Genomic DNA, 27,406 nt, shown 5'->3' on the forward strand with positions numbered 1-27,406 from the left:
TATTTCTTAATAACATTTTGTTGTTGCTGTTGTTGTGGGAAGACTGATATGTCTTATTGTAAAAATTGCTTCGTCAGCCTGCGTTCTGATGAATATAACTGTTTTCAAAATCAGTGAATGAATGTTTTCCTTGGCCAAGCAGAACATGAAATACCGTAACATCTTGGTGCATTGTCACAATTCAACAGACACAAAATCTATGTTTTTAATGTACTCTCTCCTTCTGCAGTCTTTGACAAATGTTTTCAGGTTTATTCTTTTAATGTTTACCTACTGTGCTCCTTATTACTACTATGACATGGGTTTTTTTTCGGCTGGAAGCAATACGTGATTTAAAGCATCTCCTGGTCACACTGTGGTGTATTTTCTTAGCAAAAGTTTCTTTTTTACTGCATGTTAGCTTTCTAAAATAACTGAGATTGTGTTGTTCTGTACAATGCCAGGTGCATAGAATTTAACTTAGACAATAACTTGCAGTGCATATTTCAGATGATGAATATCCATCATTTTTGTATTCATTTTTAATTACAGAGGAAGATTTCAGAAGTAAAATACTTGTTTTCCTTTTCTCCAAGAAACAGCAAGCTGTTTTAAAAACTGACTGAAATGCATCTCATCTTGTCACATTTGTTATTTCTGGAAGACCTTGTAGTTTTTGTGCTACAGGCAGCATGGTGTTTTGACGTGTAGGACTGGAAGGCATATCCTTCAAGTCCAGGCCTACTTTGCTCATGACTAATGTTTACAATACTCTCTCTTGCAAACTGGCATGTCCCAGCTGAAAATTGAAGGAGCTCTTTTCCTTACCCTTTTCTCAAGTTCATATATTATCAGTGTTCTCAAGTGCTGTTGTCAAGACTTGTATTCTGGAAATTAGAAACTTCCTTCTCCCTGCTTGGTTTTGTCCAGTTAGTATTTGTTTGGTCTTTTACCAAGGCTGGCCTTAGATTTTTTCCTTGTCCTTGTACATAATTCTCTAATGCATACTAGCAACAACATTGTTCCTTCTTAAACCATTCTCATTTTCTCTGATAAGATCTGTTGCTCTCCCTTCATGGTATTTGCACTGATCCTAGGAACGTTACTCTGTGTGATAGTTTTGAATAACAGGGTTTTTTTTTCCCCACTGGTGACTAAAGCGGCATGGTAAATTACATATGTGTTTCAGCACTGCTGTGTGCGGCAACATTAATGTTTTGTACATTGTAATGTACAACATTAAAGTACCCAGAAAAATGTGCTGGTTTTCTATGGCTGTCTGGCACTGGTAACATTATCATACTATTGTGTACTGACAAATCTGGATTAACCTCATCATGTTGACAATGATTGAAGAGAAGCCACATGACTCCCATTTTCACCAATCCCTTACCTCACAGAACTTGTGCTAGTTTCCATCTTTGCAGTTTTAGCTTTCCACAAGTACTTCATCAATTCATTTGCAATGAAGCAAAATAAATGTGCTTCATTTTGAAGGAACTTTTTTTGCTTTAGGAAGTTTTCTTAAGAAAAAAGGTATACTATTTACTATTGCAATGACTTTTAAAATATTGTTCACGTTTAGTATGTTCCCCTCATGAAATATTCCACCTTAAAACCAGATGATATTGTTAAAAAGTTTTGAATTATGGTCAAAGGTAAGTTCTTGTGCTTGTTTATAATACTGTAAAGAGTCTATATGCTTTTAAATGTTTCTCAAACCTTAAACATATGCCTTCTCCCACCCTCATAACAGAAAAAGGTAAAAATGAAGCTGCTTAGAATTCAGTTTAAGAATTATCCTGGTTTTGGCTGGAATAGAGTTAATTCTCTTCCTAGTAGCTGCCATAGTGCTGTGGTTTGGATTTAGGATGAGAAGAATTATGATAACACACATTTAACATTTCAGTTGTTGCTAAGTACTGCTTATGCTAGTCAAGGATTTTTCAGCTTGCCATGCTCTGCCAGGTGCACAAGAAACTGGGAGGGGACACAGCCAGGATAGTTGATCCAAACTGACCAAAGGGCTATCCCATACCACAGGACATCATGCTCAGTATAGAAACTGGGGGGAGTTGACCAGGGGGCAGCAGTCGCTGCTTGGGAACTGTCTGGGTATCTGTCGGCAGGTGGTGAGCAATTGCATTGTGCATCACTTGCTTTGTATATTATTATTACTATTATTATTATATCGTTATTATTACTACTACTATTTTACTTTATTTTGTTTCAATTATTAAACTGTTCTTATCTCAACCCAGGAGTGTTTCTCACTCTTACTCCTCCAATTCTCTCTTCCATTGCACTGGGGCAGGGGGAGTGAACGAGTGGCTGCATGGTGCTTAGTTGCTGGCTGGGGTTAAACCATGACAGTTCTTTTTGGTGCCCAATGTGGGGCATGAAGGGTTTGAAATAATAACAGGTTAAACAGAGTGTATTAAGGAATCTATTAACAGTTGCTGGTCACGATATTAGTTCATCTGATCTGCGCCATGTTCTTTTTTTTTGCAGTACATGTTACGGCTTAGTGTTGGTTTGTGCAGAGTGCTATGCTCTGCAGTGATTCATGATATTTTGCCTGGGAGGTTCCTTATCAAAATCCTGACCTTGAGCATTCTTTGGTATTTGGGTTTCATACACAAGTCATTACTGTACTTCAGGTACCACCTCATGGAGAGAGTGAGCAATTATACTTTTTCCTCTGAGAGGTTTGTTGTGGAGGAAATACAGAACGGCACCTTCTCTACCTTCTTCTATGATGTTTCCTCCTTCAGTACAACAACTTTTCAGTATCTTGAACATCCCTGGGCAGTTAAGATACTTCTGTTGATACTTCTTGGGAATATTGTTTTGGTTTTGACAAAGGTTAGTAAGCAATTTAAGAATATCATCCAGAGATCTGCTCCAAGGCTGGAGAGTTATGAGTGGCAGGGTGTGTGGGATAGTATGGGCAGGTACCTAGGGGAGTGGGCACCTCCAGTGTTTTGGAACTTCACCCCTGAACAAGTGCAGAATCCTGAAGAATTAGTAAAGTATTTGGAAAAACTACATTGTCACCCTGGCATCTCCAGAGACACACAAATCATTGTAACATGCTAGGGGCTGACCCATGATCCATGGTCAACATTAGTCAGTACCCTCAAAAGAAAGAGAGGGTCTCTGGATCTGATGACAAAACAACAAGCACTGTGGCTACTCCAACCCCAGCCATAGACCCTGAAGCTACTCCAACCACAGCCACAGACACTGCAGCTACTCCAACCCCAGTGACAGGCACTGCGGCCACTCAAACCCCCTCCACAGGCACTGCAGCCACTCCAACCCTGGTGACTGGCACCGTGGCTAAGCCAGAGAATCTACCTGCGCCAGTATCAGTTGCCCCTATACAGAAGAAAAAATACACGAGGAAATCAGTTCGTTTAGTAAGGGATGAAGATGAACCAGGGCCATAATGAGAACCAGAGGAGGAAGAACCCATAAATGAGATGGTGACCACCCGATCCCTGTCCCTGAATGAGCTGTGAGATATGCAAAAAGATTTCAGTTGTCATCCAGGCAAGCACATCATCACCTGGCTGCTCCAATCCTGGGAAAACAGGGCCAGTATCCTGGAATTAGAGGGTAAGGAAGCCAAACAGCTGGGATCCCTTTCTAGGGAAGAGGGCATTGACAAAGCAATTGGAAAAGGGGCACAAACCCTCAGCCTCTGGAGGTGACTTCTGTCAAGCATGAAGGAAAGGTATGCTTTCAAGGAAGATGTTATATATCACCCAGGCAAATGGACCACCACAGAGAAAAGTATCCAGTACCTGAGGGAATTAGGCATGCTGGAGGTGATTTATAGTGACCTGAACAATGAGCAGTTACCCAAAAATCCATATGAAGTCAGGTGCACACAACCCATGTGGCAGAAGCTGGTACAGAGTGCACCAGCATCATATGGCAACTCGTTGGCAATACTGGCCTGGAAGGATGAAGAGACACCAACAGTGGATGAAGTGGTTAGCTGACTCTGGGAATACGAAGAAAGTCTCTTCCTCCCTACAGGCCTGTGTCTCAGCTATGGAAAAACTATCTGAAAAAATGTGCTGAGAGTTCCAGTAACTCAGAGAGGATGTGTCCTACTCCCCACCTGTACGGACCAGTGTCTCAGTCATTAGGAGTCAATGTCCTTATGCACAAGAGAAAGGATATAGAGGATACACACCACAGGGCACCCTGTGGTTTTACCTGCATGACCACGAAGAGGACATGAAGAAGTGGGACAGAAATTCTATCTCAACCCTAGAGGCACAGGTGAATGAGTTGCAAGGAAGAACTATTACAAAAGGTGGTTTTCCCAGGAAAATTGCAGCTCCAGTTTCCAATGAGCAGTTCCCCAGAAAGAGGGCTAATTTTACTTCTGATCTTAATCAAGGGACTTTTGATTCACATTTACAAGGTGTGAGCAACAACTACTATGACCAGTATTAGAGGGACCCTGCCTCCAGCCAGGTGGAGGAAAGGGACAGCCAGGTTTACTGGACTGTGTGGATTTGATGGCCTGGAACATCAGACCCACAGGAGTAGAAGGCTCTAGTGGACACCTATGCATAGTGTACCATAATGCCATCAAGCTATAGAGGGGCAGAACCCATCTGTATTTCTGGAGTGACAGGGGGATCCCAACAGCTAACTGTATTGGAGGCCGAAGTGAGCCTAACTGGGAATGAGTGGCAGAAGCACCCCATTGTGACTGGCCCAGATGCTCCGTGCATCCTTGGCATAGATTACCTTAGGAGATGGTATTTCAAGGACCCAAAAGTGTACCAGTGGGTTTTTGGTATAGCTGCCTTGGAGACGGAGGAAACTAAACAGCTGTCCACCTTAGAAGAGTTTAGGTTGGAAAAGACCTTTAAGATCATCCAGTCCAACTATTAACCTAACACTACCAAGTCCAGCACTAAAAAAATTAAGGGTAGAGTAGCAATTTCATGTTTCCTGACTTGGTGGCTGCATTATTTATAATGAAAGTGAAAACTAAGAATCATTAAGATTGGAAAGGACCCTAAGATCATTAGTCCAATCATCAACCCAAAACCCCCATGGCCACTAACCATGTCACAAAGTGCCACGTCTACACGTTTTTTGAACACTTCCAGGGATGGTGACTCCACCACCTCTCTGGGCAGCCTGTTCCAATGTTTGACTACCCTTTCCGTGACGAAATTTCTCCTAATATCCAATCTAAACCGCCCCTGGCACAGCTTGAGCCCATTTCCTCTTGTCCTATCGCTAACTACTTGGGAGAAGAGACCAACACCCACCTCACTACAACCTCCTTTCAGGTACTTGTAGAGAGCGATAAGGTCTCCCCTCAGCCTCCTCTTCTCCAGACTAAACAACCCCAGTTCCCTCAGCTGCTCCTCATAAGACCTGTGCTCCAGACCCTTCACCAGCTTTGTTGCCCTTCTCTGGACACGCTCCAGCACCTCAATGTCTTTCCTGTATTAAGGGGCCCAAAACTGGACACAGTATTCCAGGTGTGGCCTCACCAGCACCGAGTACAGGGGGACAGTCACCTCCCTGCTCCTGCTGGCCACACTATTCCTGATACAAGCCAGGATGCTGTTGGCCTTCTTGGCCACTTGGGCACACTGCTGGCTCATGTTCAGCCGGCTGTCAACCAACACCCCCAGGTCCTTTTTGGCCAGGCAGCTTTCCAGCCACTCGTCCCCAAGCCTGTAGCATTGCATGGGGTTGTTGTGACCAAAGTGCAGGACCCGGCACTTGGCCTTGTTAAACCTCATACAGTTGGCCTTGACTCAGCTTGTCCAGGTCCCTCTGCAGGGCCATCCTACCCTCCAGCAGATTGACACTCCCACCCAGTTTGGTGTCGTCTGCAAACTTACTGAGGGTGCACTCAATCCCCTCATCCAGATCATCGATAAAGATATTAAACAAGGCTGGCCCCAAAACAGAGCCCTGGGGAACACTGCTTGTGACTGGTGACCAACTGGATTTAACTCCATTCACCAAAACTCTGTGGGCTCGACAAGGCTAGGTTTTTACCCAGCGAAGAGTATGCCTGTCCAAGCCATGATCCGCCAGCTTCCCAAGAGAATGCTATGGGAGACTGTGTCAAAGGCTTTGCTAAAGTTCAGGTAAATGACATCCACAGCCTTTCCATCATCTACCAGGTGGGTCACCAGGTCATAGAAGGAGATTATGTTGGTCAAGCAGGAACTGCCTTTCATGAAGCTATGCTGGCTGTCCCCGATACCCCGGTTGACCTGTACCTGCCTGTTGAGCGCACTCAATATGAAATGCTTCATAATCTTTCCCCGCACCTTGTCTGGTCTCTCAGAGGACCCTTCTATTGTGGGGTTGCTGAGGGTCAAAGAACAACAGGTGCTGATCTTTACCAGAACAGCACACCAGTGGCAATATTGCACCAACCGAGGTTCCCTGATTCCCATCCATAACCTGATTTGTCAACTGGAGAGCCAGGGAGTCATCAGCAAGACTCGCTCACCCTTTAACAGTCCCATATGACCAGTGCAAAAGTATAAAGTGGAATGGAGACTAACAGTGGACTATCGTGGCCTGAATGAAGTTACACTGCCACTGAGTGTTGCCATGCCTGACATGCTAGAACTGGAGTCAAAGGTGGCCAAGTGGTACGTCACAACTGATATTGCTAATACGTTTTTCTCAATCTCTTTGGCAGCAGAGTGCAGGCCACAGTTTGCTTTCACTTGGAGGGGTGTTCAGTACACCTGGAACTGACTGCCCCAGGGGTGGAAGCACAGCCCCACCATTTGCCATGGACTGATCCAGATGGCACTGGAACAGCGTGAAACTCCAGAATATCTGTAGTATATTGATGACATCATTGTGTGGGGCAATACAGCAGGAGAAGTTTTTGAGAAGGGAAAGACATTGTCCAAAGCCTTCTGAAGGCCAGTTTTGCCATCAGACAAAGTAAGGTCAAGTGACCTGCACAGGAGATCCAGTTTTTAGATACAAAATGGCAAGATGGACGTCATCAGATCCCAATGGATGTGATCAACAAAATAACAGCTATGTCCCCACCAACTAGAAAAAAGGAAACACAAGCTTTCTTAGGCATTGTGGGTTTTTGGAGAATGCATATTCCAAATTCCAGTCAGATTGTAAGCCCTCTCTACCAAGTGACCCAGAAGAAGAACGATTTCAAATGGGGCCCTCAGCAACAACAAGCTTTTGAACAAATTAAACGTGAGATAGTTCATGCAGTAGCCCTTGGGCCAGTCCGGGCAGGGCAGGATATAAAAAATGTGCTCTACACCGCAGCCGGGGAGAATGGCCTTACCAGGAACCTCTGGCAGAAAGCACAAGGGGAGACTCAAGGTCGACCCCTAGGGTTTTGGAGTCAGGGATACAGAGGATCTGAAGCCCACTATACTCCAACTGAGAAAGAGATATTGGCAGAATATGAAGGGGTTCAAGATGCTTTGGAAGTAGTTGGTACCGAAGCACAATTCCTGCTGGCACCCCGACTGCCAGTGCTGGGCTGGATGTTCAAAGGGAGGGTCCTCTCTACACATCATGCAACTGATGCTACGTGGAGTAAGTGGGTTGCACTAATCACACAATGGGCTTGAATGGGAAACCCCAGTCACCCAGGAATCTTGGAAGTGATCATGGACTGGCCAGAAAGCAAAAGTTTTGGAATATCACCAGAAGAGGCAGTGACACGTGCTGAGGAGGCACCACTGTATAATAAATTGCCAGAAAATGAAAAGCAATATGCTCTGTTCACTGATGGGTCCTGTCGTCTTGTGGGAAAGCATTGGAGGTGGAAAGCTGCTGTATGGAGTCCTATACAACAAGTCACAGAAACTGCTGAAGGAGAAGGGGAGTCGAGTCAGTTTGCAGAGGTGAAAGCCCTCCGGCTGGCTTTAGATATTGCTGAATGAGAAAAGTGGCCAGTCCTTTATCTCTGTACTGTCTCATGGATGGTGGCAAATGCCCTGTGGGGGTGGTTGCAGCAATGGAAGCAGAGCAACTGGCAGCACAGAGGCAAACCAATCTGGGCTGCTGCATTGTGGCAAGATATTGCTGTCCACGTAGAGAACCTGGTTGTAAAAGTTTGTCACGTAGATGCTCACGTACCCAAGAGTCGGGCCACTGAAGGACATCAAAACAACCAGCAGGTGGATCAGGCAGCTAAGATTGAAGTGGCTCAGGTAGATCTGGACTGGCAACATAAGGGTGAATTATTTATAGATTATTGGGCCCATGACGCCTCAGGCCATCAAGGAAGAGATGCAACATATAGATGGGCTCGTGACCGAGGGGTGGACTTAACTATGGACAGTACTGCACAGGTTATTTATGAATGTGAAATATGTGCTGCAATCAAGCAAGCCAAGTGGTTCAAGCCCCTCTGGTATGGTGGACAATGGTTAAAATATAAATATGGGGAAGCCTGGCAGATTGATTATATCACACTCCCACAAACCTGCCAAGGCAAACACTATGTGCTCATTATGGTGGAAGCAACCAGTGGATGGCTGGAAACATATCCCATGCCCCATGCCACCAAGCAGAACACCATCCTGGTCCTTGAGAAACAAGTCCTGTGGTGACATGGCACCCCAGAAAGAATTGAGTCAGACAACAGGACTCATTTCCAAAACAATCTCATAGATATCTGGGCCAAAGAGCACGGCATTGAGTGGGTATATCACATCCCTTATCATGCACCAGCCTCCAGGAATATTGAATGATACAATGGCTGTTAAAGACTACCCTGAGAACAATGGGTGCTGGGACATTCAACATTGGGATACACATTTAGCAAAAGCCACCTGGTTAGTCAACACCAGGGGATCTGCCAATTGAGCTGGCCCTGCCCAATCAAAACTTTTATGTACTGTAGAAGGAAATAAAGTCCCCATAGTGCACATAAAAAATATGCTGGGGAAGACAGTGTGGGTTACTCTCCCCTCAGGCAAAGGCAAACCCATTCATGGGATTGCTTTTGCTCAAGGTCCTGAGTGCACTTGGTGGGTGATGCAAGAGGATGGGGAAGTCCAATGTGCACCTCAAGGGGATTTGATTTTGGGTGAAAATAACCAATGAACTGAACTGATGATGTTAAATGCTATATAATACTCTATGTTATCTTTTTTGTGGTTGTTATATGCCACATCAATGGTATTACAGTAAGAATTGCCCAAATTAATAAAAATAAACTTTGATGAAACCGTGTTGGAATGAGAACTGGCTTCAGCACACAACAATCCAACACCGCACACCACCTCACCTGCTCTGAAAGAGTGTGATGACAGATGGAACCCAAACTCATGGACTAAATGAACTCAGTGGACATTTTAGAGGGATGGCCCATAGATGAAGGGAATGATATCTGTGTGCATATATCAAGATAGGCAAAGTGGTGTTGATTAATTAGAATGTTTTAGAAAGGAGTAAGACCTGTGCATGATGTAGATGGTATAGAATAAGGGGTGGATACTGTCCTGGTTTCAGCTGGGATAGAGTTAATTCTCTTCCTAGTAGCTGCCATAGTGCTGTGGTTTGGATTTAGGATGAGAAGAATGATGATAACACACATTTAACATTCAGTTGTTGCTAAGTACTGCTTATGCTAGTCAAGGACTTTTCAGCTTGCCATGCTCTGCCAGGTGCACAAGAAGCTGGGAGGGGGCACAGCCAGAATAGTTGATGCAAAGTGACCAAAGGGCTATTACATGCCATATGACATCATGCTCAGTATAGAAACTGGGGGGGGGGGGCAGGGGGCGTTGGCCGGGGAGCAGTGATTGCTGTTCAGGAACTGTCTGGGTATTGGTTGGCGGGTGGTGAGCAATTGCATTGTGCATCACTTGCTTTGTATATTATTATTGTTATTATCGTTATTATAGTGTTATTATTACTACTACTATTTTACTTTATTTTGTTTCAATTATTAAACTGTTGTTATCTCAACCCAGGAGTGTTTCTCACTCTTACTCCTCCGATTCTCTCCCCCATCCCACCGGGGCAGGGGGAGTGAGCGAGCGGCTGTGTGGTGCTTAGTTGTTGGCTGGGGTTAAACTACAACAAGATTCTTTATTTATTTTGTGTGTGGTCAAAGATATACATAGTTGTTTCATTCATCTCATTGAATTATCCTGTATTTTTTTAATTTTTGAACACACTTTTCCCCAGGGAAATAAAAAGGAGAAGGAAGGAGAAAAAGGACTTTCAAGATTTTCCAGAGAATATTTTAATCCGAGAAAGTAAACAATAGAGAGGAGATATTAAAGTAAATGGACATTGCAAAAAATCATGTTAAATCATGGAATGAGTGTGGTGGGTTGACCCCAGCCAGCAGTCAAACACCCACCCAGCTTCTCACTCACTCTTGCAGGATGGGGAGAAAATAGGAGGAATGGGAGAAGACATGGATAGAGCCAATGACAGCTTAATAAGAAAAAGATGCATGTGAAATCAAAACAAGGAATTCATACACCACTGGCAGATGCTGCTCCCTGGGAAGCAGGGCCTCAGCAAAACCAATGGTTGCTTGGGAAGACAAATGCCAGAACCACAAAGGTTCCTCCTTCCTCCTCTCTCTCAGGTTCTATTGCCGAGAAAGATGTTGTATGGTATGAGATAATGCTTTGACCAGTTTGGGTCAGCTGTCTTGGCTGTGTGCTCTCCCAGCCTCTTTCCCACCCTCAGCCTACTCACAGGGGAGAGAAGGCAGAAGAGAGAAAGCCTTAATGCTATACAATAACACACTGTTCAACAATGGCCAAAACACAGTTACCAGCACTGTTGTAGTCATGAATGCAGAACATAGCAACCTAAGGGCTGCTATTTAGAAAGTTAATTTCGTCCTGGACAGACCCAGTACAAATACCATTTGGAAATGCTAATGTCAATGTTTCAGAATGAATTTTATTAGTCTGTTGAATATTAGACTGTTTTTTCCTTTCCAACTAAAAAAAATAACAAGGACATCCAGTGCAGTTTTCTAATTCTCAGAAATTCATCGGTTTGTTACAGCAATGCATTTTGGAACAAGATAATCAAGTGTTTCATTAAGATCGGTTTCATTATTTTGCTGGGAGTTGTTATCAAAAAGGAAATGGAAATTTTTCTTTGAAGATGCAACATCTAAATGTGGGTCATGTAGAATAGAGATCTTAGTTAATGTAGGTAAATCCGTTATTGTAACCTCACATTTGCCTTGCTCTGTCTTTTGCATTTTCTTGTAATTCAGGTTTACAACATTTATTTGCTCTGTCCTCATACCAGTGCTGTGCTAAAGACTTGATTTTTTCTTCTCCTTCTGTCTCTTTCCATAAAGAGACACATCTCTCTTCTCAACCTCTTCCTTCCTGCCCTTTTGGCAATGGGCAGTCATTTTCCAGTCATCTGCAATGTCTGTGCCTGTACAGAGGATGTTTTACAGCACATTGCAACTAAGCTTTCTTCTTCGTCTAACGAAGGATAAAACTATTTTTTGCTTTACATCCAAAGGCTGAAAGCCTTTATTTTACCACCACTGGAGTTTTCTGTAACTCTTCTTCCTCAGTTATCAGATTAGTTTGTGTTCTGTACAGGTGACCTATTTATATTAATTTAACAAACAGAAGCTTCTGTCCTAGATGTACAACAACTAAATGGTGAACATCATGATTATATGTTCAGGAAGAGCTCTTATAAAAATGCTAATGATCTTGAGTTAACTGTTGATAAAATAGCTCAAGTTAAGAAAGATCTGAGGGATCTTATATGCCTCTGCTTTCACTAAAGGAAAGATTCTCCTATTTCAGCTACCACTGAAATGCTCCTTGTAGGCTGGAGACCCACAAGTCATCCATAACACACACATACGGAGCTGTGCACTGCACTTGTGAGACTGGCTCTGGCTCTCTACATCACATTACATTGTGATTGCTGTAGTTTGCTTTGCCTTTGTTTGTACATGGTCTAGTGTTTATTTTCTAAACCTTAAGAAACGTTCCTAATTACTGAAGCAAGGTCTGCAATTTCATACTTAAAGTTACACTTTCATCAGCCAATGCGCTGCAGGTGCCAGATGTTAGTTCAGAGGACATTAGGTAGGTAAAATTGCCTTTTCTCAGTATTTATTGTTCCTATAGTCAGGCACATTTTGAACCAATTGCTTTACAGAAGTACACTTAAGACTGGCCCGCTCGACCTTGGTAGAAAGCTTTCTGGAAAAAGTTTCCTAGTGGTAAAAAGAGACACTTACAATCTGTCTGCTTGTCCAAACAGCTCCAAATTTTTACAAACAGTAACTACTGCAGATATTTGCAGGTGGAAAACTGAGAAGTATTGTGTGAGACTCGAGACACTGATTGAGCAGATACCTCTGCTTGTCTGTTAAAAATGTGGCATTCTGTCTCCAAAAATTGTCTTTATACCTTTAAGTACTTTTAATAATGTGCTTTTAATTCTTATCTTTTATTGCTATTTTAATTCAGCTTATAAGGCTGCCTGTTTTGAATAACATGTAAGCATGTTTAAACATAGTAAAACCCAATCACTCACACACCTTGCTTGCCTTTGAAAATTTAGCCAGGAAACCACCCCGAAGTCAAAAAGTAGCTTGCCCTTCTCATTTAAAAATGTAAAGGTGTGATTTAAAGTCTGTTCATTAGGGTTAGTTCCGAGCACTTGTGCTGTCTCTGCCATACATTACTCTCAAGGTCTGGATTGGTACTAATGTTGGAGCCGTAGAGGTTTTCTCCTTCCTTTTGTCTGGCAGCCTGGTACTGCCACTGATGCTGTGTACTTACTAAGGAGGTGTGAAAAATCTGCTGCAATATCAAAAGCAAGAGGAGAAGAATGTTTACAGCTTTTAATTAGTGTAGCAGCTAAGTCGTTGCTATGTTGCCACTTAGTGTGGATATGTGAATTGCAGGGTTCTTATGCCACTGCAGCAAGTCGTAGGACTAAGAAGAAGGGGGATCTTTTCGATTCAGTTCTTGTTTGTATTTTTTTTTTAAACCAACTTGAATGACAGGAAAATGAGGCCCAGTGTTTTATACCAGCTTTCAGATGAGTGTGAAAGTAGATGTTAGTCCTTTTCCTGAATTTACTACAGCAACTTTCCACTTAGTAGGATTAACTAGTATAATGGAAACATGAATTAGAAAATGCTAGTATGAGGCCAGTGGGAAAAGAAGACACTGTGACAGAACTGAGTAACAGCAATCAAAATATCTTTCTTGTATTTAAATTCTTCCTTCTATTAAAAAAAATCTGTCTCATTTAAAAAAAAAAAAAAGAAAATATTTCCCTTTCAAAATCAGTGCTTATATAAAGTATAGCTTATATGATGTATGGTCCACATTCTGTGTTTTAATGTTCCACTTTCTACCATTCCTTTGTTTTATATTCGCTATATTTTCTGAGCCTGCCTTAAAGTCGTAATTTGATAAAATGGATTTGTATCATAACTGATAGTTTATAATTGTGAAGTGTATGTTTCATATATTGACAAATGAGAACACACATTTCAGTTGAATTGTTTAACAAATGTAGTTTCTGTGATGCTTTTGTGTTGCGTGTTTTTAATTGCGAGTAGCATAACAGTGTATTGGAGGAGAAACTGCACAGAGCAGAAGACTTTCAGAAAGACTTTTTGTAACCCAACAGGTAGGAAACAGCCTTCATAGAGTAAATAAACAAGATTAACCTACACTACATTGATAATTGACATGATAATATTATTTCAGTTGCCCCTAGACATATTTCAGCTACATAAACAGACATCCAGAGGGTTTACTTAGGCTTTTGCAAAACAAACACACAAGCAAGCAAGCAAACAAACAAACAAACAAACAAATGAATGAAAGGACTGACCTCTTTATTGGCTAAGTAGACTCAAGAAATTTCAACAGAAAAGTAAAAAGTGCTAACGGTAAGGACAAAGCCACTTTTGTCATGCTGGGAATCCCGGTATCTTTGGTGATATAATGTATGAGGTGCAAACATACATTAATTGTCATCTTTCACTCAGGGAAATCTTTCCCTGTCCCACCAGCTCCCTGTCCCAAAGAACAAATACAGACTATATTTGTGAGTTTGTTTAATCTTGTTTCTATCTTGAGTCTGGCATGCTTTTCTTTCTTTTTACTAGACAGTTTAAGAAATATTTGTAAAATCTGACATATTTATGTAACTTCATTAATTCCCTTTTCCTGCTTGACATTCAAGGGTAACATCAATTCCAGCAAGAACAGCAAAAGAGAGATAGGAACAATGTTTGGAAAGAAACTAAATAATTTAAGAAGTAAGATATTTGAGCTGGAAAACCTTAATGAAGACCTTGCTGAAAGAAAAGACAAATCTGAATGTCATGAACAGGAATTGATGTCCAAACTTTCAGGGTCTGAAGAGATATATAGAAGAACATACAATCCTTTACAGGTTAGTTGAAAATTAGGTCACACAGTGTTGTGGGGCCTGTAGCGAGGGGTGATTTAGTCTCTTTAAAAAAAATTAAATAATGTTGGGATAAGCACGGCAGGTCTATTTGGTTTTTCCCACTTTCTTTTCTTTTAATGAAAGGATACTCTGATGCAGGTAAAAATAATATTTATCTTTCAAGCTTTCTTTTCATGCAACTGTGAAACTTATAATCAAACTAAATGGGCCAGGCACTTACCTGTTGTAGCTGAAGAAAGATTATACCAGAAGGCATTACTAAATTATTTAATCCTCTCTTCTGAATGCAAAAAAAGTCTTGCCCGAACATCTGCCACTAATCCCAAACCACACAAGTCCTGTGGATGCTGGTGTGTAGTACAAGCTGGGGATACCAGGATGCTACCAGGACTTGAGGCTTTGATACTAGTAGGGAATCATAGAACGCTTTGGGTTCGAAGCGACCTTTAGAGGTCATCCAGCCCAACCCCCCTGCAGTGAGCAGGGACACCTTTAACTACATCACGTTGCTCAGAGCCCCACCCAACCTGACCGTCAATGTTTCTAGGGATGGGGCCTCCACTACCTCTCTGGGCAACCTGTTCCAGTGCTTCACCACCCTCAGCATAAAAAATTTCTTCCTTATATCCAGTCTAAATCTATTCTTCTTTAGTTTAAATCTGTTATTCCTTGTCCTGTCACAACAGGCCTTCCTAAAAAGATTGTCCCCATCCTTCCTATAGGCCCCCTTTAAATACTGGAAGGTCACAATAAGGTCTCCTCACAGCCTTCTCTTCTCTAGGCTGAACAACCCTAAATCCCTCAAGCCCGTCCTCGTAGGAGAGGTGCTCCAGCCCTTGGATCATTTTGGTGGCCCTCCTCTGGACCTGCTCCAACAGGTCCATGTCCTTCTTGTGCTGAGGGCTCCAGAGCTGGACGCAATACTCCAGGTGAGGTCTGACCAGAGCAGAGTAGAGGGGCAGAATCCCCTCCCTCAACCTGCTGCCCACGCTTCTTTTGCTGAAGCCCAGGATACGGTCGTCTTGTCATTGATGAAGATATTAAACCCCACTTGTCCCAGTACAGACCCCTGAGGGACTCCGCTTGTCACCGGACTCCATTTGGACATTGAGCCATTGACCACTAGCCTCTGGATGCCTCCATCCAGCCAATGACTTATCCACTGACCAGTCCATCTATCAAATCTATATCTCCCTAATTTAGAGAGAAGGATGTTGTGGGGGACTGTGTCAAACGCTTTACAGAAGTCCAAGTAGATGACATCCATTGCTTTTCCCTTGTCCACTGTTGAAGTCACTCCTTCATAGAAAGCCACTAGGTTGGTCAGGCAGGACTTGTCCTTGGTGAAGCCATGCTGGCTGTCTCGAATCACCTCCCTGTCCTCCATGTGCCTTAGCGTAGCTTCTAGGAGGATCTGTTCCATGATCTTGCCAGGCACAGAGGTGAGGCTGACAGGTTGGTAGTTCCCAGGGTCCTCCTTTCTTCCCATTTTAAAAATGGGCACAACATTCCCCTTCTTCCAGTCAGCAGGGACTTCACCTTACTGCCATGACTTTTCAAATATCATGGAGAGTGCCTTGGCAACTACATCAGCCAATTCCCTCAGGACTCTGGGGTACATCTCATGAGGTCCCATAGACTTGTGTACATTGAGGTTCCTCAGGTGGTCTCAAACCTGATCTTCCCTTACAGTGGGAGTGGCTTTACCCCTCTGCTCCCCATCTTTTGGTCCATCGATTTGGGAGGGGTGAGGAGAGAGGTTGCCAGTGAAGACGGAGGCAAAGAAGTTGTTGAGCACCTCAGCCTTCTCCTTGTTTGTTGATACTAGGATGCCATTCTTGTTCATCGGGGGGGTATGCTTTCTTTAACGTTCCTTTTCTGGTTGACATACCTGTAGAAGCCCTTCTTGTTATTCTTTACATCCCTTGCCAAATTCAGCTCCATCCTCGCCTTGGCCTTCCTGACGTCCTCCCTACACAACCGGGCCGTTTCCCTGTAGTCCTCCCAGGACACCTGTCCCTGCTTCCACTGCCTGTGCAGTTCCCTCTTACTCTTTAGTTTGACCAGCAGGTCTTGACTCAGCCATGCTGGTCTCTTCCCTTCCTTGCCTGATTTCTTACACTTGGGGATTGAGAGCTCTTGCACTCTATGGAAGGTGTCTTCAAAGATCTGCCAGCTCTGTTCTGTTCCCCTGTCCCTCAGGGCCATTTGCCAGGGGGTCCTTCTGACTAACTCCTTGAAGAGCTGGAAGTTTGCTTTTCTAAAGTTTAGGGTCCTGACTGTACTCCTCACTTTTCCCATGTCCCTCAGGAGCGTGAACTCCACCAATGCATGATCACTGCAGCGCAGGCTGCCTCCAGTCTTGACGTCACTAATGAGCTAACTTGCATTAATGTCCATCACATCCCGTATTGCATCCCGTCGGGTAGGGGTGTCTATTACCTGGCTTAGGAAGTTATCCTCAATGCATTCTAGGAATCTCCTGGATTGCCTACAGGTTGCCATGTTGCTTTTCCAGCAAATGTCAGGGTGGTTGAAGTCCCCCAGTAGGACAAGAGTCTGTGTCCTGCTTTCGGCTGGGATAGAGTTAATTTTCTTCCTAGTAGCTGCCATAGTGCTGTGATTTGGATTTAGGATGAGAAGAATGTTGATAACACAGTGATGTTTTAGTTGTTGCTAAGTACTAAGCAGTAGGACTTGACTGCTAGTCAAGGACTTTTCAGCTTCCCGTGCTCTGCCAGGTGCACAAGAAACTGGGAGGGGGCACAGCCAGAATAGTTGATCCAAACTGACCAAAACACTGTTTAATATCTTCATCAATGACAAGACGACCGTATCCTGGGCTTCAGCAAAAGAAGCGTGGGCAGCAGGTTGAGGGAGGGGATTCTGCCCCTCTACTCTGTTCCGGTCAGACCTCACCTGGAGTATCGCATCACAGCTCTGGAGCCCTCAGCACAAGAAGGACATGGACCTGCTGGAGCAGGTCCAGAAGAGGGCCACCAAAATGATCCGAGGGCTGGAACACCTCTCCTATGAGGCCAGGCTGAGAGAGTTGGGATTGTTCAGCCTAGAAAAGAGAAGGCTGCGAGGAGACCTTATTGCGACCTTCCAATACTATAAAGGGGACCTACAGGAAAGATGGGGAGAATCTTTTTAATAAGGCCTGTTGTGACAGGACAAGGAATAACGGATTTAAACTAAAGAAGAATAGATTTAGACTAGACATTAGAAAGAAGTTTTTTACAATGAAGATGGTGAAGCATTGGAAAAGGTTGCCCAGAGAGGTGATAGAGGCCCCATCCCTGGCAACATTCAAGGTCATGTTGGGTGGGGCTCTGAGCAACCTGATGTAGTTAAAGCTGCCCCTGCTCACTGCAGGGGTGTTGGGCTGGATGACCTCTAAAGGTCGCTTCGAACCCAAAGCATTCTATGATTCTATGAAAGGGCTATTCCATACTATATGACGTCATGCTCAGTATAGAAACTGCGGGGGGGTTGGCTGGGGAGCAGCGATCGCTGCTCGGGAACTGTCTGGGTATGGGTTGGTGGGTGGTGAACAATTGCATTGTCCATCGCTTGCTTTGTATATTATTACTGTTATTATTATCTTTATTATATTGTTATTATCATTACCATTTTACTTTTTTTCAATTATTCTTAACTCAACCCAGGAGTTTTTCTCACTCCTACTCCTCCGATTCTCTCCCCCATCCCATCCCACTGGGGCAGGTGGAGGGAGTGAGCGGCTGCGTGGTGCTTAGTTGCTGGCTGGGGCTAAACCACGACAACATCATCAATGGACATCTCATTCCCCAGTATCTGGCTGGCTGACTAGTGTGATCATGTATCCTATGCCGTTAGGCCCAAGTGCCTCAATATTTTCTTCCTTGATGTCCATTCTCTCAATTTTTTTTAGCCTGGTAATACAGGTTTTAGAAAAAGCTGATAATCTTTATCTCTTAAAACGGGTTTCCACTGATTTAAAACCTACTTAATTTTATTTTTTTAATAGAAAAAAAGAAATATTCTGAGCTACCAAGACACTATCCTGTCCACAACACAATTGACAAACACAAACATAAATTGTTTCTAATTAGTGTTAGATAGGCTGTGAAAAACTATTGGTTTAACCATAGTTAGATGGGTTGTGAAAAAAAAAATAAACCATTTACACAGAATTTTTATCAGATTTTCCCATCAGTTTTCACAATGTGATCAAAACCTTTTTGTCTGCTTAATGGTTTCTAATATTCAGTCTTCTAATCACATAAAAATTGAAGACTTCAACTTCCATAAAAAGATTTTATTACAACTCATAGCCAGCTAGCATCCAAACTGTAATTCGTTGGTTTCACAGAATCCCCTTTTTCATATTGATTATTTAACTCTGATTCTATATATACAAACATTGTTGCTCTAAAATTGACTTGATCTCAATTTCCTTTTATTCTTATTACCTCTTATATTTTGTTCTGGACAGGTTTTTTTTGTTTTGTTCAAGACTGTTGATACACAAAGAAATTGCATTTCTTCAAATGCACAACATGGTCATCTAGACAGGAGGGCTGAAGGGAGGGAGAGAAGAAGGGCAGGGAAGAGAGAGAAGGAGGCACCAAGGCATCAGCCAGTCAGTCTTAACTGATTAGGTTACTGTCAAGACTTTATTTCTTCTTCTTCTTCTGAGATAGTGATTTCTTCTTGAAGATAAGTTGCATTTAATTTTTTGAGGCAAAGAAAGACATAGTAGGTATGGAAACAAAAAGTTCCACCACAGCTTCAGGGAAAAGGCAGTTGATGGCTGTAGCCAGTTAATGTGATAATATCTGATAGACACTTCATGGTTATTCGGAAATAACTATCTAATAATTATGCAAATCAAACCTTCCTCAGTCAGAGTGCAGAGATCTGCATAATTGAGAAATAAACATACAATTATGGGTCAATAGTGGCACATCATCACTGTACTTGAGAGGAAACATTTCAGTATCAACTGTATTTAAACCAAAAATGTGGAGTAATTGATGGAATAGATACAGCATGCTAAGCCTAAGTCTACAGAAATATGAATCCTATGAAAAACTTCATTCAGAATAAAGTATCAATCCTCAGGTGCTGAAGGCCTGCACAGCTTCACTGATTGAAAAGGAGCTACACCAATTTCTATAGCTAGAAACGGAACACTGGTAGAATAAGTCAGTGTGCTGTGCAGTCAAGAAGATAAGGACATGGAACCAAGGAAAAAATTCTTAGACAGTTACAGAATATTTTTTCAGCTTCCCCTGCAGCATGAAATGTGGTTTGAAAGTGAGATTACCTCTGACTTTATGGAGACCAGATCAATTCATAGATATCATAGATAGTATAGAAAGCTATGACCTGATTGCCATAACTGAAACTTGGTGTGACGAATCCTATGACTGGAATGTGGCTGTTGATGGCTACAGGCTGTTCAGAAGAGACAGGTGAGGAAGGAGGGGCAGAGGCATTGCCGTCTACATAAAAAAATTGATACAGTGTGAAGAGCTGTCCCTGAAGAATAGCCACGAGCAGGTCAAAAACTTATGGGTAAGAATCAGAGACAGAGGAAACAAAGTGAACATTGTGGTTGGTGTCTACTACAGGCTGCTTGATCAAGGGTAACCTGCTGATGAAGCCTTTTTCCTCCCGCTCCAGGAGGCTTCGCACTTTCAGACTGTCATGGTTTAGCCCCAGCCAGCAATTAAGCACCACGCAGCTGCTCGCTCACTTCCCCTACCCTGATGGGGTGGGATGGGGAGAGAATCAGAGGAGTAAGAGTGAGAAAAACTCCTGGGTTGAGATAAGAGCAGTTTAATAATTGAAGTAAAGTAAAATGGTAATGATAATAACAATATAATAATGATAATAATAACAGTAATAATATACAAAGCAAGCAATGCACAATGCAATTGCTCACCACCCACCAACCCATACCCAGACAGTTCCCGAGCAGCAATAGCTGCTCCCCGGCCAACCCTCCCCAGCTTATATACTGAGCATGACATCATACGGCATGGAATAGCCCTTTGGTCACTTTGCATCAACTATTCTGACTGTGCCCCCTCCCAGTTTCTTGTGCACCTGGCAGAGCATGGCAAGCTGAAAAGTCCCTGACTAGCATAAGCAGTACTTAGCAACAACTAAAACATCAGTGTGTTATCAGCATTCTTCTCATCCTAAATCCAAACCACAGCACTATGGCAGCTACTAGGAAGAGAATTAACTCTATTCCAGCTGAAACCAGTACAATGTTCATTAATTCTGTAGCGAGTGTCATTTCACAGTGTTATAATTGACAAGGAACTGAGTTGGGAAATGAGCTGCCTAGGTTTGCAAAATACACTGAAAATTTTGAAATAAATACTGATATTCCATCATCAAAACATTGCATTATCTGTGGCAGAATTACAGCTGGTTTTGCTAGCCCATCAGCAAGAGTCGCAATAAAGTCTGGTGTCAGATTCTCATGAGCAGCCCTTTTGAATTATGTGTCTTTTAATCATAGAGCTTATGATATGCATTGTATTCTGATGTGACTCAAAATTTCTAGTACTTTCCTACTGTGTTGGAGTCATGAATGCATGAAGCTTAGAAATCTGGTGCTGTTGCAATTGAATCTTGGGCTCTAACTATTGGGAGAAGTTTATTGCAAAGACTTGGAAAATAAGGCCTGTGCAAAGAAAGTTGTTTTTATTTGCCAAACCTTCCATCTTACAGTCACAAACTTATTTTCTGAGATCCTGCCAGGTACTATTCTCTGCTTCCATGAAGCTTCCTGAGGGACTGTATTTTTTACCTGTTATTTCATTCAATTCTTTTAATTTGGTGCTATTATATATCATTAGCGGCAGTAGTAGATTTCCATTACAGTGAATTGAACAGGATGTTATCACTGTCATTATTATGCATGCCATATGTTCAATTATTCCACTTAGTTTAAATTTTAATTGAGCAGAGAGAGAATCTTTTTTGCAATTAGTCAGAGGATTTTTTTTTTCTTCCTCCTCTTTCTGCTTTCAACAAGCACTTATTTGTACTAGGAGCCAAACTAACCAAAGGCATGCAACAGAACAATCTACATTTATTCTGAAGCTGACACAAAAGAGGGATGTTTCCTGCTTTTATTGTTACTTTCTTAGCAGAATTAATCCATAAAATGAATTGGTTAGTCTGTTGGTGGCCCTCTTTTCTAAAAAGATTTCCATATTTTTAACTTGCTAAAAAAAGAAAATAAACAAGGAAATTGATGTTTCCAGGCATTAATTATAGTCACAGGTTAACTTAGTTTTCTTTTGTGTTTGTATTTTGTTTTCTTTTTTTGTTGTTTTTCAAACGTTCTTCAAACTCTTCTATTCAATTTTCTCCATCATGTAGCCAGCTCTTATGATCTCCATCAATGTGATGATGAGAATGGTGCCTTATTAGTGTGACAATTTGCCTTATTGTGTACAAGGTTCTGTGTATATCTGTTTCACATTTGTGCAAGGGTGCTTGTGACTTCTGAGGTCAGGGAGTATTACCACCTAAAACGTAACTGTTTTGATTGATAAAGAGATTAGAAGATTAACTCATATTCAATTTCAGATAAATGAAAATTGACTTCAGTATATTCTTTGCTTTAAGCAGTGGCTTTCAGATGCTATGTGTGAGAACCTTATATGTTCCAGGGAAGCTTTATAAGTAATAAGTTTGTTTATTGTTTTAAACAGACACCTTGTATAGCCCCTGCTTAGGCTCTGCCTAGGAGGTGTAATACATGTACCAAAAAACTTATGGTGTAAATGCAGTTACAATGTCATGGAGCTGAAACACCCCATGCCTCTTTCTGCACTGTTGCTGAAAGTAAGATGGATCTTTATAAAGTTTCCACTGAACCAGACAAAGGTTAATGGGTTATGAGAAAATTCACATTAGATAATAGTGTAACACAGAAACATAAAATGTTTGTTCTTTGCCTAAAGAACACCAAAATGTCTTCTCTTTAGTTCCCTCCCCTCTCCTTTTCTGAATGCTTTCAACTGCAGTCATCATAGTGAATTTGTTTTGTTGTTGATTCTAACATGCAGTTTCACTATTTCTCTACTATCTCCTTCTGTGTCTTCATTTCATAGGAATATCAAAAAGTTAAACAAGAAGTATTTCTCTTCAGAGAAAAAAATTTTACTCTTGACATGAAAAGAAAGAAGTACTGAATCAACACAGGATGTATATTACTGTTCTGGAACAAGAAGTGGAAGATAAAGTGATGTTAAGGGCCATCTGTCTATGAAATTACCCAAGAGCACAAAGCTGCAACTTATTTCAAGAGCATGAGGCAGCAACTTGCTTTCTCAAAAGTCTTCAAATTAAATAGTAAACTGTTAAGGCCTGAAGCTTTTTAAAAAATTCACTGCTGAAGGGAAACTCATTTTGGAAAGTCACGATATCTAAACACTTATGTAGTTGACCAGCACTTCTGTCAAATATGAAATACACATATATTTCTGGAAATTTTATTTCATGAACACTGACTTAATTATCACCTTCAAAAGGCAAATATTAATAATAAAAATGTAGCAGTGTTTGATTTCCCTTCTTCTATTGAAAGCTACAGGAAATCTGAAATAATTTTTTTCCCCACTTCTCTCTTTTAATACGAAATCCATGTACAGCCCAGTGTAGGACCCTGACTGTCACAGAGAATCAGGCTCTGGAGGTGATCATTCTTCATTGCTGCCCAGTGATCTTGCTCAAGCTACAGCAAGGGTACACATTTCAATTATGGTGCCTGTTAGGGGTATTCTGTTCTGGGCACTGACTCGATTGTCAGGAAACTGCCTGTGCAGCACAAGTGTTTTTAATACAAACTTTACTTTCTAGCAGCTTTTCCAGGCTTGTTGCTGTCTTGGATTTTGCAAGCTAAATAATTACCTAGGAGCTAAATGCTTTATCTCCTCTTGCTGGTTCCCCAAGCTTTCAGTCCCCAGTAGTGCTAAATTTCAGCATTAGTTTATATTTCCATTTCCCTGCCATTAGTCCAAAGTTTCCTTTCAGAACAGATTGGAAGAAGCTGCTGGGAAAAAGCAAGCCAGCAAAAGGAACCACCCCAAACTGGAAAGCCTGAAGTAACTGTGAAATGTATTTCCAGATAATTTCTGGAAGTAGGGTACTTTGTAAATATCATTAATGAAGCAAGTCTTTAGTTGACTGTGTTCCTGCTTTATAGGCTGAAAGCTCCAAGGAGAGATGAAACATTTAATGGGAAAGATTGAGCTAGAAGATATAGTGATACTGCAACAAGAAAAAAAATGTTGGGGAAAAAATAAGGAAGCCTGACAAAACAGAGTTTAACAACATGTAGCAGGCTCTTCAGCAAAAAGAGGAAGATCCAGTAGTGTCAATGGGTGTACCTACAGCAAATTTAGAAGAGCAGGGCTACAGAAACAAAGCTGAGCTGTGGTACTCAGACTCCTTTGGTGGTTTCAGGGAAGGCATGTTTCAATTCTGGTTGAAATCTTACCTCTGCCTGTTTATGATCATATGCTAGAAAGGTCCTACATCTTTTGGATAAGGGAGTCAGAGGAAAGGAAGACAACAAAGTGATCCCTTGTTTGTACTTTCCCTTCCTTTGGAAGTGATACAAGGAAACTCTTGCCATGTTTCTTGTGAAGACTAAGTTGTCAAATTCATTAACTTGCTATAAAATTACTTTTCATAGGCCTTAAAATTGCAAACTGCCTGATACACACTGAACAACTAATCAAAAGGATCTTTGTTTTGCTGCAAACCAAGCTATAAATAAAATGACTTCTTGCTTTAAAAGCTGGCTGTACAATGTATTTCTATGTGTGCATGTCTAACCCAGACAAATGTTACTTTGTCTTTAAATTTATGGCATTTAGAAGAGAAGTCTGCGGGGAGACCTTATAGCAGCCTTCCAGTACTTAAAGGGGATCTACAGAAAAGATGGGGAGACACTCTATCAGGAGTCTAGTGATAGGATGAGGGGTAATAGTTTTAAACTGAAAGAGGGTAAATTTAGGTTAGGTAGGAAGAAATTCTTTACTGTGAGGGTGGTGAGACACTGGAACAGGTTGCCCAGAGAGGTTGTGGATACCCCCCTCCCTGGAAGTGTTCAAGGCCAGATTGGATGAGGCTTTGAGCAACCTGATCTAGTGGAAGCTATCCCTGCCCATGGTAGGGGGATTAGAACTAGATGATCTTTAAGGTCCCTTCCAACCCAAACCTTTCTACAATTCTATGATTCTTATTCAGAACCTGTATGTGACATGGCAAAGATCAAGATTAGGCACAAAACTCTTAATTCCGTGTTATAGCAGAGTTGCTGTTTAACAAAAAAACAACCAACCAACCAACCAAAAAAGAATAAAAAAACCAATGAGGAATATCTTTGCTATTTCTGCACCATGACAGCTGGGGAAATCTAGAGCAACCATTTCAAACAGAGACAAATTTATTTGTCATCTCATACTAGCTGTTTGACCATATTGTAGGTTTCAGTTACTGTGCAGTGATTCCTGATATTTTATTTAATTGACTTTTTTGGTCAAACCGCATTAATCTATGGTGTCTACTACTATAAAAAAACAAAACAAAACAAAACAAAACTGATATACATTGTGCTAGTATGATTTTATGTATGTTATGTCCAAATGCACTTGACTACTGTTGGCTTTTTGGAAGTACATTTGTTGGACCATAACCACAGTTCTGGTTATTTTCAAGTAGACAAGGTCAGCTTAGCCAGTCATATGTCCTCAAACAACGCATTCATTCGTAATCATGTTATGCTGTTCTTTTTTTATAATATACAAAGAGTACAGTGCACTTTCAGTCAGGAATTGAGAAAACAATCAGGAATCTGGTTATGTTTTCAGCAGAGCTGGAGTCAACTTTCATTTAATTTTTCCTTTAGCAATTTCCTGCATAAATAAGCAAACAAAAGAAAATGAAATTGTGTGGGTGTGTGGGATAGATGGCCACACTGAAATGCCACGTGCTAGCAACACTGCTAATTTATCAGCAGTGCAGTCTAGTCTACTGAGTGTTTGTGTTCTGTGATGCTGAACTGTGGAACAGGCAAAAACTCTGTATGCACACAAATACAACAGTAGGATATGCTCTGGGTACTAATGAAAACTAAACAAAGCTCCCAGTTCCTCAGTTTGTGGATGGGTTACAGTGCAGACTGTAGAAGAAACAAGAACTAGCTGAGCCACTTTGGATACTGGCATCAGTCCTTTTGCAGTCTGGTTTACCCTGCTTATTATCTGAAGCTCTGTGCAATCACTGCTAGATGTTTCTTATGCGAAGTCACTTGTTCAGATACAATTTATGTACCTGTACTGCTGTCTGAAGTATACACATCTCAGGTGTTGAGCCTCTGGCTCCACAAGGCTTCATGTTGCCTTAGCCCAGAGCCATGATAACGCTGCCTCAGAAGTATTTTTGAAAATGTAACTATACTTTATTGTTTCAATTTAGACTATTTTAGAGGGTTGTGAGAGGTTTTTTTTCAAACTTAAGGGACATTTCTGAAACAGATAATTTCCTTTCAGGCTAATCAAACCTGAGTATATTTCTAAACATTGTTTCAAAGGACATAAAAAATAATTTACCTATCCTTGTCTTCATTCAGTTGTCTTCAAACCAGTTGCCAGTTCAGCACCAGAATTTACCCTTATATCTTTTTTTTTGTCCTTAGAAACAGGAAAACTGAGGACAAAGGGTTCCAGAAAGGTGGCCATTCTTTGTAAACATCCAAACAACAGCACAGGAAATTTAACATGCCATCCTTATGCTGTCTCTCCTTCATGTTTTATCACTTTCAAATTGGCAAGAAAAGAGAGCAATTCTGTCTAGCATGCCTTGGCTCAAGATGCTAATAAAAATGAAGGAAAAAAATGTAAGTAAAATAGTCTGTGGAGAAACACTAAATGAAATTTGTGATTGTATGATGATTTGCAAATTATACCAACGCAGTAGGGGATTTTATGCCTCCAAATAATTGTTTTGAAGGAAAAGGCTTTTGTTTGGGAGTCCTAAGGTGTGTAGCAGATGGTACTGAACTGAAGCTGTGAATGGTCTTCACAGCAGAAAGAAAAAAGTCTTAAGATGATATTGACAGGTTGTACAGAAGTGAAAATGCATCCCAGCAGCTCAGTGAAAGATGCAGGAATATAGCAACAGGCTGAGGTATTATGAAAAAAACTAGGCTAGAAGGGCACATTGATGTACACTTATTAACTAGCGTTTCATTAATATGTCTTCTAACAAATGTGAAAAGCAGGGTGATTGCTGTGCTTGTTAATTATAGGACTGGCTACCCTTAATCTTTCCATACTACTAATGAGACATGAATAGTCAGTTTGTGGATATTAAAATCAATGCTTTTTTTGTTTGGTGTGATTTATGGCTACAAACTAAAAAAAAAAAAAAAAAGAAATTACAGGAAAATGAACTCTTTAGGTTTTAGTTTATCTATCTAACTTGAACAGTAGCAGCTAAAAAAAAATACAGGTAATACCCTTGTTCTTAAATGTTCTTAAAAATGAAGTACACAACAGCCAGATTGTGTCCAGCAGTGCTGCAGCTGTGCAAAAGTAAGTTGCCTAATAGCTGTATATTTAACCTTCTGATCTCTCTTGAAGATATCAGACCAGTCTTAAACTTGACTTCCATAGGCTTTCCCTCAACAGCTACTGCTATAATGCTCTGTTAATTCACTTCAAAAGTAATAATGCAGAGATCATTATTTTTTCAAATATAATTGTCTGTTTTGTGACAAACTGCTTTGAAAACTTCTGTTTTTCCTAGTTTCTCCTTTTAAAGTCTCTCCTCTCACAAAATTGCTGATGGTCATTCACATAGGACTATGAAGGATTTGCATCAAAGGTCCTGGGGTTTACTGAGCAAGTTTCTTGGCAGCAGTTGCAGCAGCAAAACTTCTGTG

The sequence above is a fragment of the Pelecanus crispus genome, chromosome Z, assembly GCF_030463565.1.
Source record: "Pelecanus crispus isolate bPelCri1 chromosome Z, bPelCri1.pri, whole genome shotgun sequence".
Taxonomy (NCBI): domain Eukaryota; kingdom Metazoa; phylum Chordata; class Aves; order Pelecaniformes; family Pelecanidae; genus Pelecanus; species Pelecanus crispus.